Below are 13,959 nucleotides of genomic sequence, written 5' to 3' on the forward strand. Positions count from 1 at the left end.
TTCACACACGACCTGTGAATGCTAAGTCGGCCAAACAAGACAATAATCTTAGAAAACCTGCACATACTAGTTGTGTGACACATTCACAAGGCCCCATTTCTACACACAACATGATGTAATACATGCTCTGTGTACAAATGCATGGCTGCAGATCGCACATGGTGGTTTCACAGATGTTGGTGGTGTCTGACACTCTGGAGATGTCTGATTTACTTAGAGCATTTTTTCCTATCTCAAACATTGTCACACAGAGACTATGTTCAAGGGCAGCGTAGGCAACGCACCACAGTTAATGATGACATCAATTTTTACACTTCCTGTAGGCCAGCACACAGGTCACAGTAACAATGCCTTTGGATTGTTCATGTACAGTCACCGTTCCTGTACACAGACAATGTTAATCCTGCACACGTTTTTAAACATGGACAACAGTGTGTCCCACACTGCATATACGTTTATTTATTACAGTATTCATTAATGAATGTATACTTTTAACTTACCACACTGTAGGCCACTCATGATTCCCACGTAGTCCAACAGGTCACCCTCCGGGGCCAAGCTAACCTGCCAGCAGTGCTTCCACTGGTGCACAGTGCTTTTTACTTCATACTAATCCATATACCTGCTTCATCTGCGCACGCACACGCTCCCACCTCTGCTCGCGCACACTGACAGGGTATCCGGCCAGGATACATCCTTCCCTCTCCACCATCAAGGGCAGGAAAAACTTGATCATCCAGAGGAGGCCACCTAGAGCCCCCTTGGACATACTGCCCTCCCTGCTCACACCCACCATCTCCCTGCACACACCTAACCCCACTTGAAAAAAACGTAAATAGCCCTAGGTTATATCCTCTAAAACTACAAATAAAGTTAGCTACCCCAAAACAAACACCCAACAAGTTTGAGAACAAAAGACTATAAAACACGTAACTACAAGGACACACCACTTCACAGGGACACAATCGACAGGACACAGCAACACTCTTCAACTCTCAAAACAGCAACACACACCACCAAACACCTCCAACACTCTCCACAATCACAAGCAATGTGCTCAAAAGTGAAAGAGAATGTGCACAGCACTCCTCCATGAGACAGGAAGCATGCTGACATCACTTCCCGTTTTTGACTTAGCGATTAAATTCTTCACGCAAATAGGGTTTTCAGTGACATTCCGTATGGACCAATGTGTTCTGCGATGTATTTTCCATCGATCGCATGAAAAAAATGATTGCATTGTCGCAAAAGTGTGCAGTTTTGCACGCTGAGTGCACCTTCCTACACAGATGAATCTTATTTAATGAAATATCATTGATAATTACAAATTCTACCATGTTAATAATAATGTGAGCCCAAATGACACCCTAATATTAATAATTTGCTCCAAATGACACCCTATTTCACTGCTCCCCGCCCTATCCAAAACCCTGGAGAAGTATGTTAATAACACCCTCGGAGATTTCCTGGAATCTAATAACATCCTACATTCGAGCCAGTCTGGTTTTCGGGCTAATTTTAGCACTGAAACGGCTCTCCTTGAGGTCTCTGAACTAATCAAGGTTACTTTGGACAGGGGTGGTCAAGCAGTGCTGGTCCTTCTTGATTTATCAGCCGCTCTCGATACCGTACCCCATGACCTTCTCTTAGATCGTCTACGGAGGTGCGGTATCGGGCACCTTGCCCTGCAGTGGTTCCAGTCTTCTCTCACGAATAGACAACAAGCTGTCTGGTCCCCCCCTTTTGAAGCTCACATTGAAGCCATGAATGTAGGAGTCCCTCAGGGCTCCATCCTGAGCCCCACCCTTTTTAATGTGTTTGTGGCACCCCTGGCAACACTGGCTGAATCCTTTGATGCCAAAATCGTCTCATATGCAGACGATACTCAACTACTTTTTACGTGTGCCAGGGATGAAGTCCTAGATGGTAATAAGATCAAGCTCTGCCTTTCAGCAGTTTTCAGCTGGCTTAACACCAACCACCTGAAATGCAATTCAGATAAATCTGAAATAATTTTTTGGGGCGGTCCACCTGATGAAAACTGGCACTGGTGGCATTCTAACATGCTTCCACCTACACAACTGGCTACTACTGTGAAGAATCTTGGGGTCAAAGTAGACAGTAAACTTTCCATGAGCACTCAGGTACAGTCTGTGGTGGGTACCTGTTTTGCTCTGCTCAGGACGTTACGCAATTTTCTTCCTCTGCTCTCGCAATCCCACAGAAGGACAGTGGTCCAGGCTTTGATCCTGTCTCGACTTGACTATGTCAATGTCCTCTATCTGGGTATTCCGGAATTTCTTCTTAACCGTCTTCAAGTGGCCCAAAATGCTGCTGCTCGTGCGATTTTTCTTGCTGATCGACGCACACACACTTCCCCTCTTCTCAGAACACTTCATTGGCTGCCTATCAGAAAAAGAATTCACTTCAAGGCTCTGGTCCTTGCTTTTAAGGCCTCTCATAATATCGGTGCCCCCTATTTGAGAGCCCGCTGTCTTCACTACGTTCCTACACGTTCGCTACGGTCTTCTTCTGCACACTTGCTCCACACGCCCAGGTTTTACCTTTCACGACAGGGCGGTCGCTCCTTTCAGGTCTTGGTCTCATCCTTATGGAACAAACTCCCTGTCAAGATGCGCCAGGAAAAAGATCTCTTTTGCTTCCGTCGCGAACTTAAGACACTACTGTTTTAATCTCTCCTTAGGCGTTTTTCTTCAGCTAGCTTTTTAGGCTTGTGTTACAGGTCCTGTGGCCAGTGCCGGGACACTCCTGGGAGTAGCCGTGCGCTTAACAAATACCTCGTAACATAACATAACATAACATAATATTCATATTTTCTCCCAAATGACACCCTAATATTCATAATTAACCCCAAATGACAACCTAATGTTTATATGTTACCCCAAATGACACCCCAATATTCATAATTTATCCCAAATGACACCTTTATGTTTATAATTTACCCCAAATGACATCCTAATGTCCATACTTTACCCCAAATGACACCCTAATATTAATAATTTACCTCAAATGACACCCTAATGTTCATATTTATACCACTAATGACACCCTAAAATTCAGAATTGACACAAAAGGACACCCTGATAATCATAGTTTACCACTATTCAGATCCTAGATGTAATTATTATCCACATGACGCTTAGTACATTCGATTTTCAAAATACATTTGACACCATAACATGTTTAGTTTATGACTTCTCTCACATTGATCAGCATATCTGTTCAGAGGTGACAGGTCCACCGTCATTTTCTATTTGAGATGTTGGATGTACTCATGCAGATGATAAAAATGCACACAGGGTATGTGTGTAGTATTTTATTATTTATAAATACTGTGCTTTGGTTCAATTTGAGGAGATATATGATTGGTAAGGACAGTCACGATGTGATGTGCTCATGTGAAGAAATTGCCTATGATTCGTCTCATTTGGGCTGTTCCTGCTGCAGTAGCTGTGGGGTGTACTCCGCCTGCCTCATCTTCCTCATCATCCGGAGCATCGTACGGTGCATCTGGCACTTGGATCCATGGGGCATTGGTGCTTACACATATATTGTGCAATGCACAACGTGCTATGATCATCTTGCAGACAATTTCTGGGCTCTACAGCAGTCTTCCACCTGTAATGTCAAGGCAACAGAAACGTGACTTTAGCACACCAAATGTGCACTTCACAATGCCCCTGGTGCGTACATGGGACAAATTATACTGCCTCTGGGTCTGGGTGTTGGTGGCTCGGAGGGGTGTCATCATCCAAGGGGTGAGTGCATATCCTTGATCACCTGTATCATGTAATGGAGAGATGTGTCCATTAGTATTCATGCATGCTGTGTGGCCACAGTTAATATTTTTGTGTTGTGTGATTGTTGCTAGTTTGTGATTAATCTTTGCCCTGTGTGGCGTCTGGACAATTGAACAGCATCAATGCAAATTACATTGCCTACCAGATGCTCTTACCTCCCCCAAACATATGAACTTGTGTGTGCTGCACTGTTACATTACTGCCACTCCAACAGTGCACCAATGTCAGACCTGTCTGCACATGTCCAAAAGACAGACACATGCACAAGCAGGCTCCCTGGCTCTCATACCATCTTGCATTGCCACACATCCACACTACTCACAGTCAACACCAGGAAAACGTTTAGATTCCAATGGGCCACAACAGACATGGCTCACGTTCTGTTGATCTGCTGCTGCTGCCACTATACATTCCACAAAGCACAAAACATGCTTTTTCAGGTAAAGACATGTCACAAGGCAACAGTTTGCCACACCCTCATCTGCAGGGCACACAGAGAGACTGTGAACACTTAGCATTCACCATCAACGTCATCACACACCACGTAATCTACTCCATGGGCTACGTATCATCCATGATCATAGACTCCACCTCACATACCACAAGTACTCAAAATCCATTTACCTCTGCCAGATGCTTGCTAACATCGAACTGAGACAACTCTTCTCGACACTGATCCACAAGGCAGGGCACACCTTTGACACCATCTTCACATGTGGAAACTGCATCCACTTCATCAACACCACTCAGTGCCCATGTTGTGACCAGCACAGCGTACAGTTCCTCGTCATGTAACACCATGACACACAAACACACAGCAGGTGCCATGCAGACTTACAGGAGCTGAATCAACAAGGATCTGTTACTTTATACCATCAACATCAACAGCCACACCTCTGAAGGCAACACCAACAGCACAAGACAAACAATTGATGGACAGAATTTAGAACAAATCAAAGCATTCACCCCCAGTCAACAGCGCAGTCAAGATTTTTGGAACATGTATAGACTAATGCACATATACACTTGCCCCAATATGCAGCTCCAACATATAGCGTGCTATGAATGCCACATCGTTAACATACAACATCAAAGTTGAAAGATGCATCTGCAGACACCTGGAGTAGAACTTTAGCTACAGGAAGGTGAACATTGGACATCACCAACTACAAGGACACCTAGATCATACTCTCCCTCAAGAAGGCACCCCCACACACCAGACTGGTGTCGCAGGGATTATTGCTGCAAGTTGCTACATCGATCTTCAACAGATGGCGGGTGCTCTACAAAGAGGGGACATTAGTCCTCCTCCACCTGTCCACACCATCAGCATGTGGCAACACCTGGTGGGCCACCGTCTTTGCCAGCCAAACCCACAACAACTCTAGATACATGGGTATCGTACTTGACTCCTCCCTCTACATGTACAAACAGGTCTTTGCAGCGGCCTGCAGATCCATGCTGCCTTCACATGCTTCACACCCCACGTCAGGTAGGACAGTCAACAACGCTGTTTGCCATCAGGCTGGACAACGGGAACACAATATACATTCCCACTTGGACATGTCTGTACTCTGCACAATCAAGGCTATCCAGCACTCCACTGCCACACTCTGCCATGTCACATTATTACTTTGTAGGTCGATTGCCTACATTGCAGATACTTGGTTGCCACCTCTCACCACATTTGCTGATGTGTGGCAGAGGTGCTATCTCTTTGGTGATGGTTTGTCTGCATGGCTGGCCCTAGTTTCCACAGTTACTTGTGTTGTGTTGTCTGTTAGGTGGGCATGTTAATTTGTTGTGTGTGAGTCTTGAACGTGTGCGTTCTCACAGTTATGTGTACTATGATTGTGTAGTTGAGGTGTGTGTTTAGTTAGTACTTACCAATGAGAAGTGCATTTCCATATGTACCATCCTCAAAGCGCTGATTGATTATGGACTGGTGGAATAGGTAGGAATCATACAGACTGCTTGTGAACTTGGCTACAACATTGGTGAACATGCCCTGGTGATCCACTATTGCCTGCACATTGATGGAATGTGTGTGCTTTCTGTTGCGGTATAGGTGTCAGCAGGAGGCACAAGTAGGACATGTGTGCAGTCAATTGCCACAACACATGCAGGAAGCCAGCTATGGCGTAGAACCCTTGCTTGATCTCCAACTGTTTCTGCGCAGTATCGGGGAAGTGAAGGTGTTGTGGTATCAGGCTGTTGATGCCATCCCATACAGTTGTGAGGAACTTTGATAGGGATGGCTGTGAGAAACCTCCGACTCTGGCAGTTGTTGGTTGGAATGTACGAGAGGCCAACAGGTGCATCACAGCCAGCAGCTAAGTTTGAGGAGGGATGTTGGTTATCCGGGGTGTTGGTGCCATCAGCCTGTGGGCTATCGGTGTCAGGATGCCTGTCCTTTAGAGCCTGTAGTGGGCTATGACATCCTTTGGCGTGTGAGGCTTATGCGTCTGCGCTTGACACGCTGTCTTATTCTGCGCAGCCTCAGTGGTGGTCCGGGGGAGTGGCAGTGGCTGTGGTTGTTGTGGCCTTCTTGGTACTCCAATCTGCATGATTAGTACCTCTATGGCATCAGTGGGTGTTCCCTTATATACAGCTAATTTTCACCCATGTTAACAACCTGATTTTTGCTGGTCTTAAGTTCCTGCAGCTAACATGCCTTAGCGACAGTTTTTGTATCGCAACACCGGTCATGACCATCATTGTGAATAGGGCGATGTGGTGTTAGCGTGACTTTTAGCAAGGGAACGCCTACATTGCATATCATTTGAGATAAATATCGCTAACATGTTCTACGATGTTGAAATAGGTTGCTAACGTGAAAAATATGTTGCTAATGGCTGTTTTCGGCAGCCTTTGAATATTGCGATAAAAATATCGCCGCTTTATCGGCAAAAAAGTGCCACTAAGGCGGCAATATTAGCTTGTGAATATGCCCCACTGACTTAAGGACAATCTTCCAGGCGAAAAAGTCAAAACTAATGGTGCTAAGCAGCTATGAAATTCAATTTGCTAAAGATCACTGCAACAATTCAGTTTACTAAAGATCACAGCAACTCATCAAAATTAAGTTCACACACGTAAAAATTTATGTTTTTAGCCATTTACCGGGACTATTTGAAACATTGAGAACAGCTATAAAATAAAATTATTACCATAAACTTTGCATCTGATTTTGAGATAGTTGGTGATGGCAAATTCTTTAATGTCTGTAGATAGTGTAAAATCTACTTCCCACTTCTGCAGTAAGCCTTGAATGTTCAGCCCACCTACACTTTGTGAGTTAAGAGCATTTAAAGGAATATGATGGCTATACTCGTGAAGTGAAATGGCACTCGAACCTTTGCACGATCAGTGGTCAACACAGTTCCCACCTCGGATGCATCTCAGTAACAACTAAATTCACAGGTGCTAGAGAAAATATTTCCCAGCATGCTCTTTAGTGTTTACTGGTTTCTGACTTTTACCTTCCATGTAAGATGGCTCTTGACAGTCTTATATCTATCATTGTTTATACATACTCCATCATTTAAAAATGTCTCAGGTCAAGTCAGTAGTACCTCTGCCTTCACTACAGCCAATACATTGTAGTACACATGATTAAAAGCTCCTAGAGCCTAGAATGGCTCTATACATTTTGACTACTGGGGCTATTAAATGTATTACATTAATCGCATTTACAATTGCTTTAAAGCTTTGGAGGTTACCCAAATTAAATTATTCCTCGTTATATTTATTTATTATTTAATTGAAAGACAAACTGTATTATCTATTCCAGTATTTGTTGTGGCTTCTGGAAATACTATTTTATGCTTTTTCAGACAACGTATAAATCCTACCTTTTTCAAATTAGAAAATATCTCTAATCGCACTGTAAAATGATAGTATTTAAAATATTCAAAAATATTGCGAATTTATTATTTAGAAAAATAATATCCACAAAATCACATTCTGGACAGATGTTATTTAATTAGCGTGAAAAAAAGAAATTGTGAGATCACATGTAAATTATGTATAATATTTCGTTGTTAAGAAAACAGAAGGTATGCAATTAACGTTTGAAAACATGTGAATATTAGTTATAGAATGCAATTCTATGAGCTCAGCAATGCCTTAGCAATACTAATGCGGCAATGAAAAGAAATGATTAATAATAAACAGCACAGGGAATAAACAAACTAAAAGCTTTAATTAAAATTTATGTAATCACTACACCAAGTGTAATATCTGCCCAATACGCTGTGGTGCTAGAATGTGTGTATGAGATGTGGTTCTTGATAATTGATGTATCTGATCAACCATATGCTGAATGTTAAACAATCTTAATATTTTGAAATGCATTGATCGCTCTGACTCCTGACTTCACCATATTGAAATGTACAAATACATTTATATTGCACACCTTAGAATGTGTGGTGCCAAAGCTGCCTTAAACTATGTATCTCTTGGATTCCATGTTATTCTGGGCTTTTCTTGTGTTTAACAAACAATGAGTGTATTATGTTAGTTGTTTTCAGGAGCAGTTTAAATTTCGCTGGTCAACACTTTCACAGAAGACAGGCATGAAAAAATTTGCTGTTAGTACATTAACACTCATCCGAGACAAATAATAATCCATGAAAAAAGGCATTAAATATTGGGTTGGGGGGTACTGTTCCACATATATTTCTGTAATCTTACAGGCACCGCGTGAAACTGTTGCCTAGAAATAAATACTCACTAACGCAGCACAAAAAGAAACTGTAATAAAATTACGCGGCGTGGCACAAAACATAAAATTCCAAATTCAATAACTTAAAAATAGAATTATGTGCGGGAACATTCAGCTACTTCTATTTCAAGAATCATGAAACCTCAACTCCTAAAGAACTCATGACAGAAACATGAGTCGGCAAAGCCAAAAAGACAAAAGGGCTGGCTTTTGATTAGCGCAAGTGTTGGTAATCAGTTGTGTGCCTTGCAGTGCTTCATTTGTAAAATATGAAGTGCAGGTGCTAACATTTTTTAGGAGGCCACACCCACTTCCCTCGGCTCCACCCGCTTCTACCAGTGTCTCCACCTACTTACTCCAGTAGCCTCACCCACATCCTCAACTGGCACTTCTGACTCTCAAGTACCAGAAAACTAGCATATGGTGGCAAAGGTTCATGTAGTGGACCCTGGAAAGATGCAATGTGGTAGCTTCCATGCAAGCCAGTGGCTGAAGTGAAGCAGCATGACAGTAGCAAGTATTGGGTCTTCTACAGTCCCTATCCCAAAGGAATGTAAGAGAACTAATGTTGAAAAGGAGATGCCGTTTTACCTTTTTTAGGTCTGGATTACAAGCTATCCCCACTTGAAAGGTCTATCTCTTTGTTTCACAGAATGTCAGCACTTCATGTGGATCTTCGGTGAGCAGCTCGCTGCTCAGTAAACACTATGGTTCCTCATGGGTTTGCACCTCAATTTAAGACCATTCTAATCAGCTGGTCTTTTGTCTTATATGATGTGGAAAGTCCACTATGTCGCAGTTAACTGACTGAAGTCAAGTGGGGTATTGGTGTTCTCAGCTTTGTGGGCGGCTTGCGGTCTATAATTGCAAGCACGATCAGGGTTCAACAAATCAACCCGCACATCTCAATTGCTTCTTATTGGAGCAAAAAAAAATTAAAGAGATGGAAGAACCCAAAAATGTATTAAATATAGATTTTTAAAGCGTTCTCTTAACAAAAGTGTGCATCCACGACCTAGAGATGGAGGGGGAAGGAAGTTGAAAGTCTTTGAACAAGAACATTAGAAAAAGGAATGAGAGCAGTGCAAATCCAAATTCAAACGAGAGTAATTAAAACAAACATATGCCGTTTAGTTTGGCTATTAAAGTTATTATCAGTCTATAATATAGCTTTAAAAAAGAGACATTGCACTTAGTAACATCGTGCTTGGAGGCCCTGAGCTCCCCTCTACTGTGAGGCACTCTCTTTTCACAGCGTCTTTCGGTCATCATTTTGAAAGACATCCAGGAAAACTTTGTGGCTAGACCTCCGGATTCAAAACAGTGAAAACCACCTTCCAAAGCTTGTGTGTTGGGGCAGGCAGCCTTACAGCACGTGGTTAGGAGCTCTGCATGGGTTTAATGCATGAAGCTGCTGTTCACAGGTCTGAGAGTGATGCACGTACCTGAGAGCATTGTGCACGTGGGGGAAAGATGATAATGTGTATTAGCGACTGTAGCTCAGAGCTTTGACCAGAAACACGCACAGTGCAGACCTGTGGTGATTTCATGCTCCTGCTTCATAGTGCAAATATGCTCTGCTCCCGCAGAGGAGCAAAATAAACTCATCGGGACCACACGCCTGACGGTGCTGATGCTGTCAGTTTGGTCAGCTCCCCAAGGCTGAACACCTCTCGCAGACACAGCTACTCCTAGTCACAGCCTCGCCCACTGACGCCTCACTCCCTGGGATCGCAAAAGTGATACATGATGCAGTTTGCCTCAGTGCTTAATTTGTAAAACAGTATGTGCTGGTGCCCAAAGTTTTGCCCAAATTCTGTAGGTGGCAGTATGAATATTGGGATGCCGAATAGCAATGCTAAGTATTTTTCATTCCACATCATGCCTATTTCGTCAAGCACAAGTCGCCCTTTTCCCTGAACTTGTGCACATTCTTTTTTGTTACTGCTTTCTTCCTGTGTCACCGTTTTTCCATATTTCTCTTCCTCTTTCTTTCCCCTTTTCATGTTTTTGTCTCTCTGCTTTGGCTGAAAGTCTGATTAAGAAAAATAGGTAAGGGTCCCCAAAAATAAGTGCTGGTGGGCCCCACCTGCAACAGCCAGCTCAAATTAAGCACTGGGAAAGCATATGTAATCTACCTTTCCATCGCGGTCAAGGGCACCAACTTCCCAACTAGGTTTAGGCTCCACACTAACCAGTACTTATATTCATATATACCCAGAATGTGCCAGCGCTCATAGGGTTAACACATATAAACTCAGTAACAGTCGGTTTTGGTGAAATGGAGAAGCATGTGAAAAGCCAAACATTTCCATACAGTAGATAAAGCAGTAAATGTAGGCACTAAAAAGAGTAGCTGCACTGTCTGAAATTAAAGACAGGAGCAATTTCAGGAACTCACTATGGCAGCCCTTCCAGGTATATTGGAAATTGTGCACAAAGGCACGTGGGCTAACTGCTGTCTCACTTAAACTGGCTGCACTTGTAGGGAGTGGAGCACTTCTCCATCACAAGTGAATGAAACGTACCCAGGCACTGCATATGACAGTGCATTAAAGATTGTTGAAATCTATCCACTAATGTCAGTCAGATCACAAACAGAAAAAAAGACGCTTCAATGTAAAGGAAATACCTGGCTGTGGATTAATCTGCACCTTATAGCACCTTATAGGCAGAGGAATGCACTTTCAAGCATTTTGACCTAATCACAAGCCTTGCTAATGTTTTTGTTCTTTTTACAAACTAACGTAGATAATTTCTCCATATAACATCACAGATACACAGAATAGGCCAATCAAGAAGGGAACGATGACTTATTTATTTTTATACTTTACACGCAAACTGCAAACATCAAAATGGTACACAGAAGTAAAGTGAAAACTGAGGCCCTGACTCGACTGTTTTATCAGATGAAGGTTAATAACGAGTTAATGAATATACCCTCAAGGAGTTAGGAAGGAGGAAACGTCTGGATGATGAGTTTTAAAATAATTCATACTTTTAGCTTACCTTTGTGAACAGCCAAACTAAACGAGTCAAGCAGACTGGCTAACATGAGGGTGAACGCCTGGGTGAAACGGCGGCCTTCGGAGGTCATGGTGATGAAGCCCAACCCCCGCAATGGGATCTCCACTGCTCCGAAGATCACCTGCACCAGATATATATCAACGCGGAAATTCTGGAAGTCCATAACGAGGGCAAAGCTGCTTCGAACTACGTGTGAGGGGGGAGAGTCGAAAGAGTCCCATCAACATGCTCTGGTTTAAAACGCACATTTTGTCAAATGAGTCACATGAAACTGCAACAGGCTTATTCTGAACAGGACAGCACACTTGGTGGGAGGCCCAGGCCACAAGCATAGAAAAGGTCAAAATAATTACGTATGGCCGGCTTCAGCTGGACTCAGTTGAGTGCGTGCGAGCTGTTTATTAAGAATGGCACACATTTGTAATTCACTCCGACGTCACATTGAGTTTGTGCAGTTACATGAACTTTCCCAGCCTGCCTCACAACCAGCTCACCCATCAGCCCGCCCCCTAACCACAATTATCCAACGGAAATGACATGCTCCTGAGTGAAAGGCATGAATGAACTGCTCACATCACGAGCGTGATGCAGTCATGCCTGGAGATGGGTGGGCCATCCCCTGGAGACATGCCTGGAAGACATCCGAAGCGACGGTCACGGAGCTCAAGACAGGTGCATTTATTTTTTCATAAACTGGGGCCCCCCACCCAAGGGGAAAATTCAATAGACCCGGCCCGGTTAAATACGTGCCGGTGCTAAGCACCGGAAAGCACCAGCACAAATTAAGCACTGGTGCCTTGATTCTAAAATCCATGAAAGTAACTCTCATAACGTCCTGAGCTGCAAGAAATACATATTGGGGAGAAGGGCCCCTGTGCTTAAAAACCTTAAAAAAGAGTAGAAATAGGTTGTACCCTCAAAGAAGAGTGTTATCAAAAGTAGTCAGAATGTGAAGTTACATTGTAAGTTGTAAACTTAAAAAGAAACCGCAGACAAACAATACATAATATAATTTGCTTCCCTTAAAAAATATATATCATAATACAGGAAAGCCACCAGCTGAAGGGAGCTGACCCAAAGCCCGCTCTCGTCTATAGTTCTTGTTGTCTATGTTTGAAGACTTAATGACGAGGCCATCAAGACAAATACAACTATCTGTAGCCAAACCTAATAAATATGACAGCATCTGTATAAATGTCTCAAAAATGCCACTGAAAAAGGTGTTGCTCTAGGTCTTTGTTTCATCTGTGTGCTTGAATGAGAAAAACATAATGCATGATTGGTCAATTGGTCAGTTTCTATAAGGCAGGAGTACATAGCTGCTTTCAGACAGTCTTCATAAGTGCAAGAACCAATATATTTGGCATGGAATGCCATACACTCACCTGGTCCCAACCGTTGCTGGATCTCTTAATCCTCCCAAGGACAGCACACGCCTAGGAATAAAAGCCTTAGAACTCACACTGTCCAACCGGGGGGGGGGGGGTGGTTAGGATAAAATAAGAAAAGAGAGATTTGAGGTATTGGATCTGCTCTGCGGCTGTGTGAAGCTGCATAGCAGGATCTGTTTCTTCCGAGACCTACATTTGTGAAGTAGATGTGCCCTGGACCAGAACCTCTGATTTGTGCAATGACACAATTCATTGGAAATAACAAGAGGAGGCAGTTTCTATCCGTACACTAACAGGTGTCCATACATTAACTTCAGTGATGTGCACTTACAGGTTTCATCAGCAGCACAGCATGAGAGCCCAATATTCAAAATCACAGATATGAGTTTAGGACAGTTTCAAGGATTAAAGTTGGAACACATATTTTTGTACAAGGTTCATAACTATATCAAAGGCACTGAAGTGCTTTCTCTAGGCACTACTGTTCATAAGAGAAACACAGAGCTCAAATCCTTGCACGATACAGTTCTGGCGCCAAGGTTGCAGGAAGGTTCCGAAGTATAAACACACAAGAAGCGCTAGAGTAATTCACAGATAGGATATGTAGGAAAAGTCTAGTATTTGAAGACGGGGATTCTCGGTCTTGTTCACTACTAGTTGTGGCTTAGTGTGCAATAACCTGATATCAATTACTTAGCCTAGTTCTTACACTTGACTGAGGTTTGAAGAAGAGCTTGAGGATTTAACTCAGGGAGTCGCAGGGGTCCGGAGTAGCTGTGCAGGAGGGAGCGAGGAGGAAGACATCAAGGTAGCTGGGAGCCACCAATTCAGATGGACTTGAAGAAGACTGGAGCGCTTCTTGGTTCTGGTAGGATTCTTCAGGTGAGTGGGAAGGGTGAAGCTTGTTCCGCAGGGAGCGAGGCCAAGTCATGATTCAGATTTTGGCATGGTTTATGTACCCTCTCAAAGGCTTAATAGATGTAGCTAGATTACG

General features: G+C 43.2%; 1 long non-coding RNA gene across 1 annotated transcript in view; it reads right to left on the reverse strand.

The window, feature by feature from the left end:
* Nucleotides 1-11,993, reverse strand: part of LOC146862292 (uncharacterized) — a 249,175-nt gene extending 237,182 nt beyond the window's left edge. The window contains exon 1 of the long non-coding RNA XR_014978412.1: nucleotides 11,557-11,993. This is a non-coding gene — a long non-coding RNA (uncharacterized LOC146862292). The remainder of the gene's footprint in view (nucleotides 1-11,556) is intronic.
* Nucleotides 11,994-13,959: the final 1,966 nt, after the last annotated feature.

Source organism: Triturus cristatus, chromosome 2_2 (genome assembly GCF_964204655.1).
Source record: "Triturus cristatus chromosome 2_2, aTriCri1.1, whole genome shotgun sequence".
NCBI classification, from domain to species: Eukaryota; Metazoa; Chordata; class Amphibia; order Caudata; family Salamandridae; genus Triturus; species Triturus cristatus.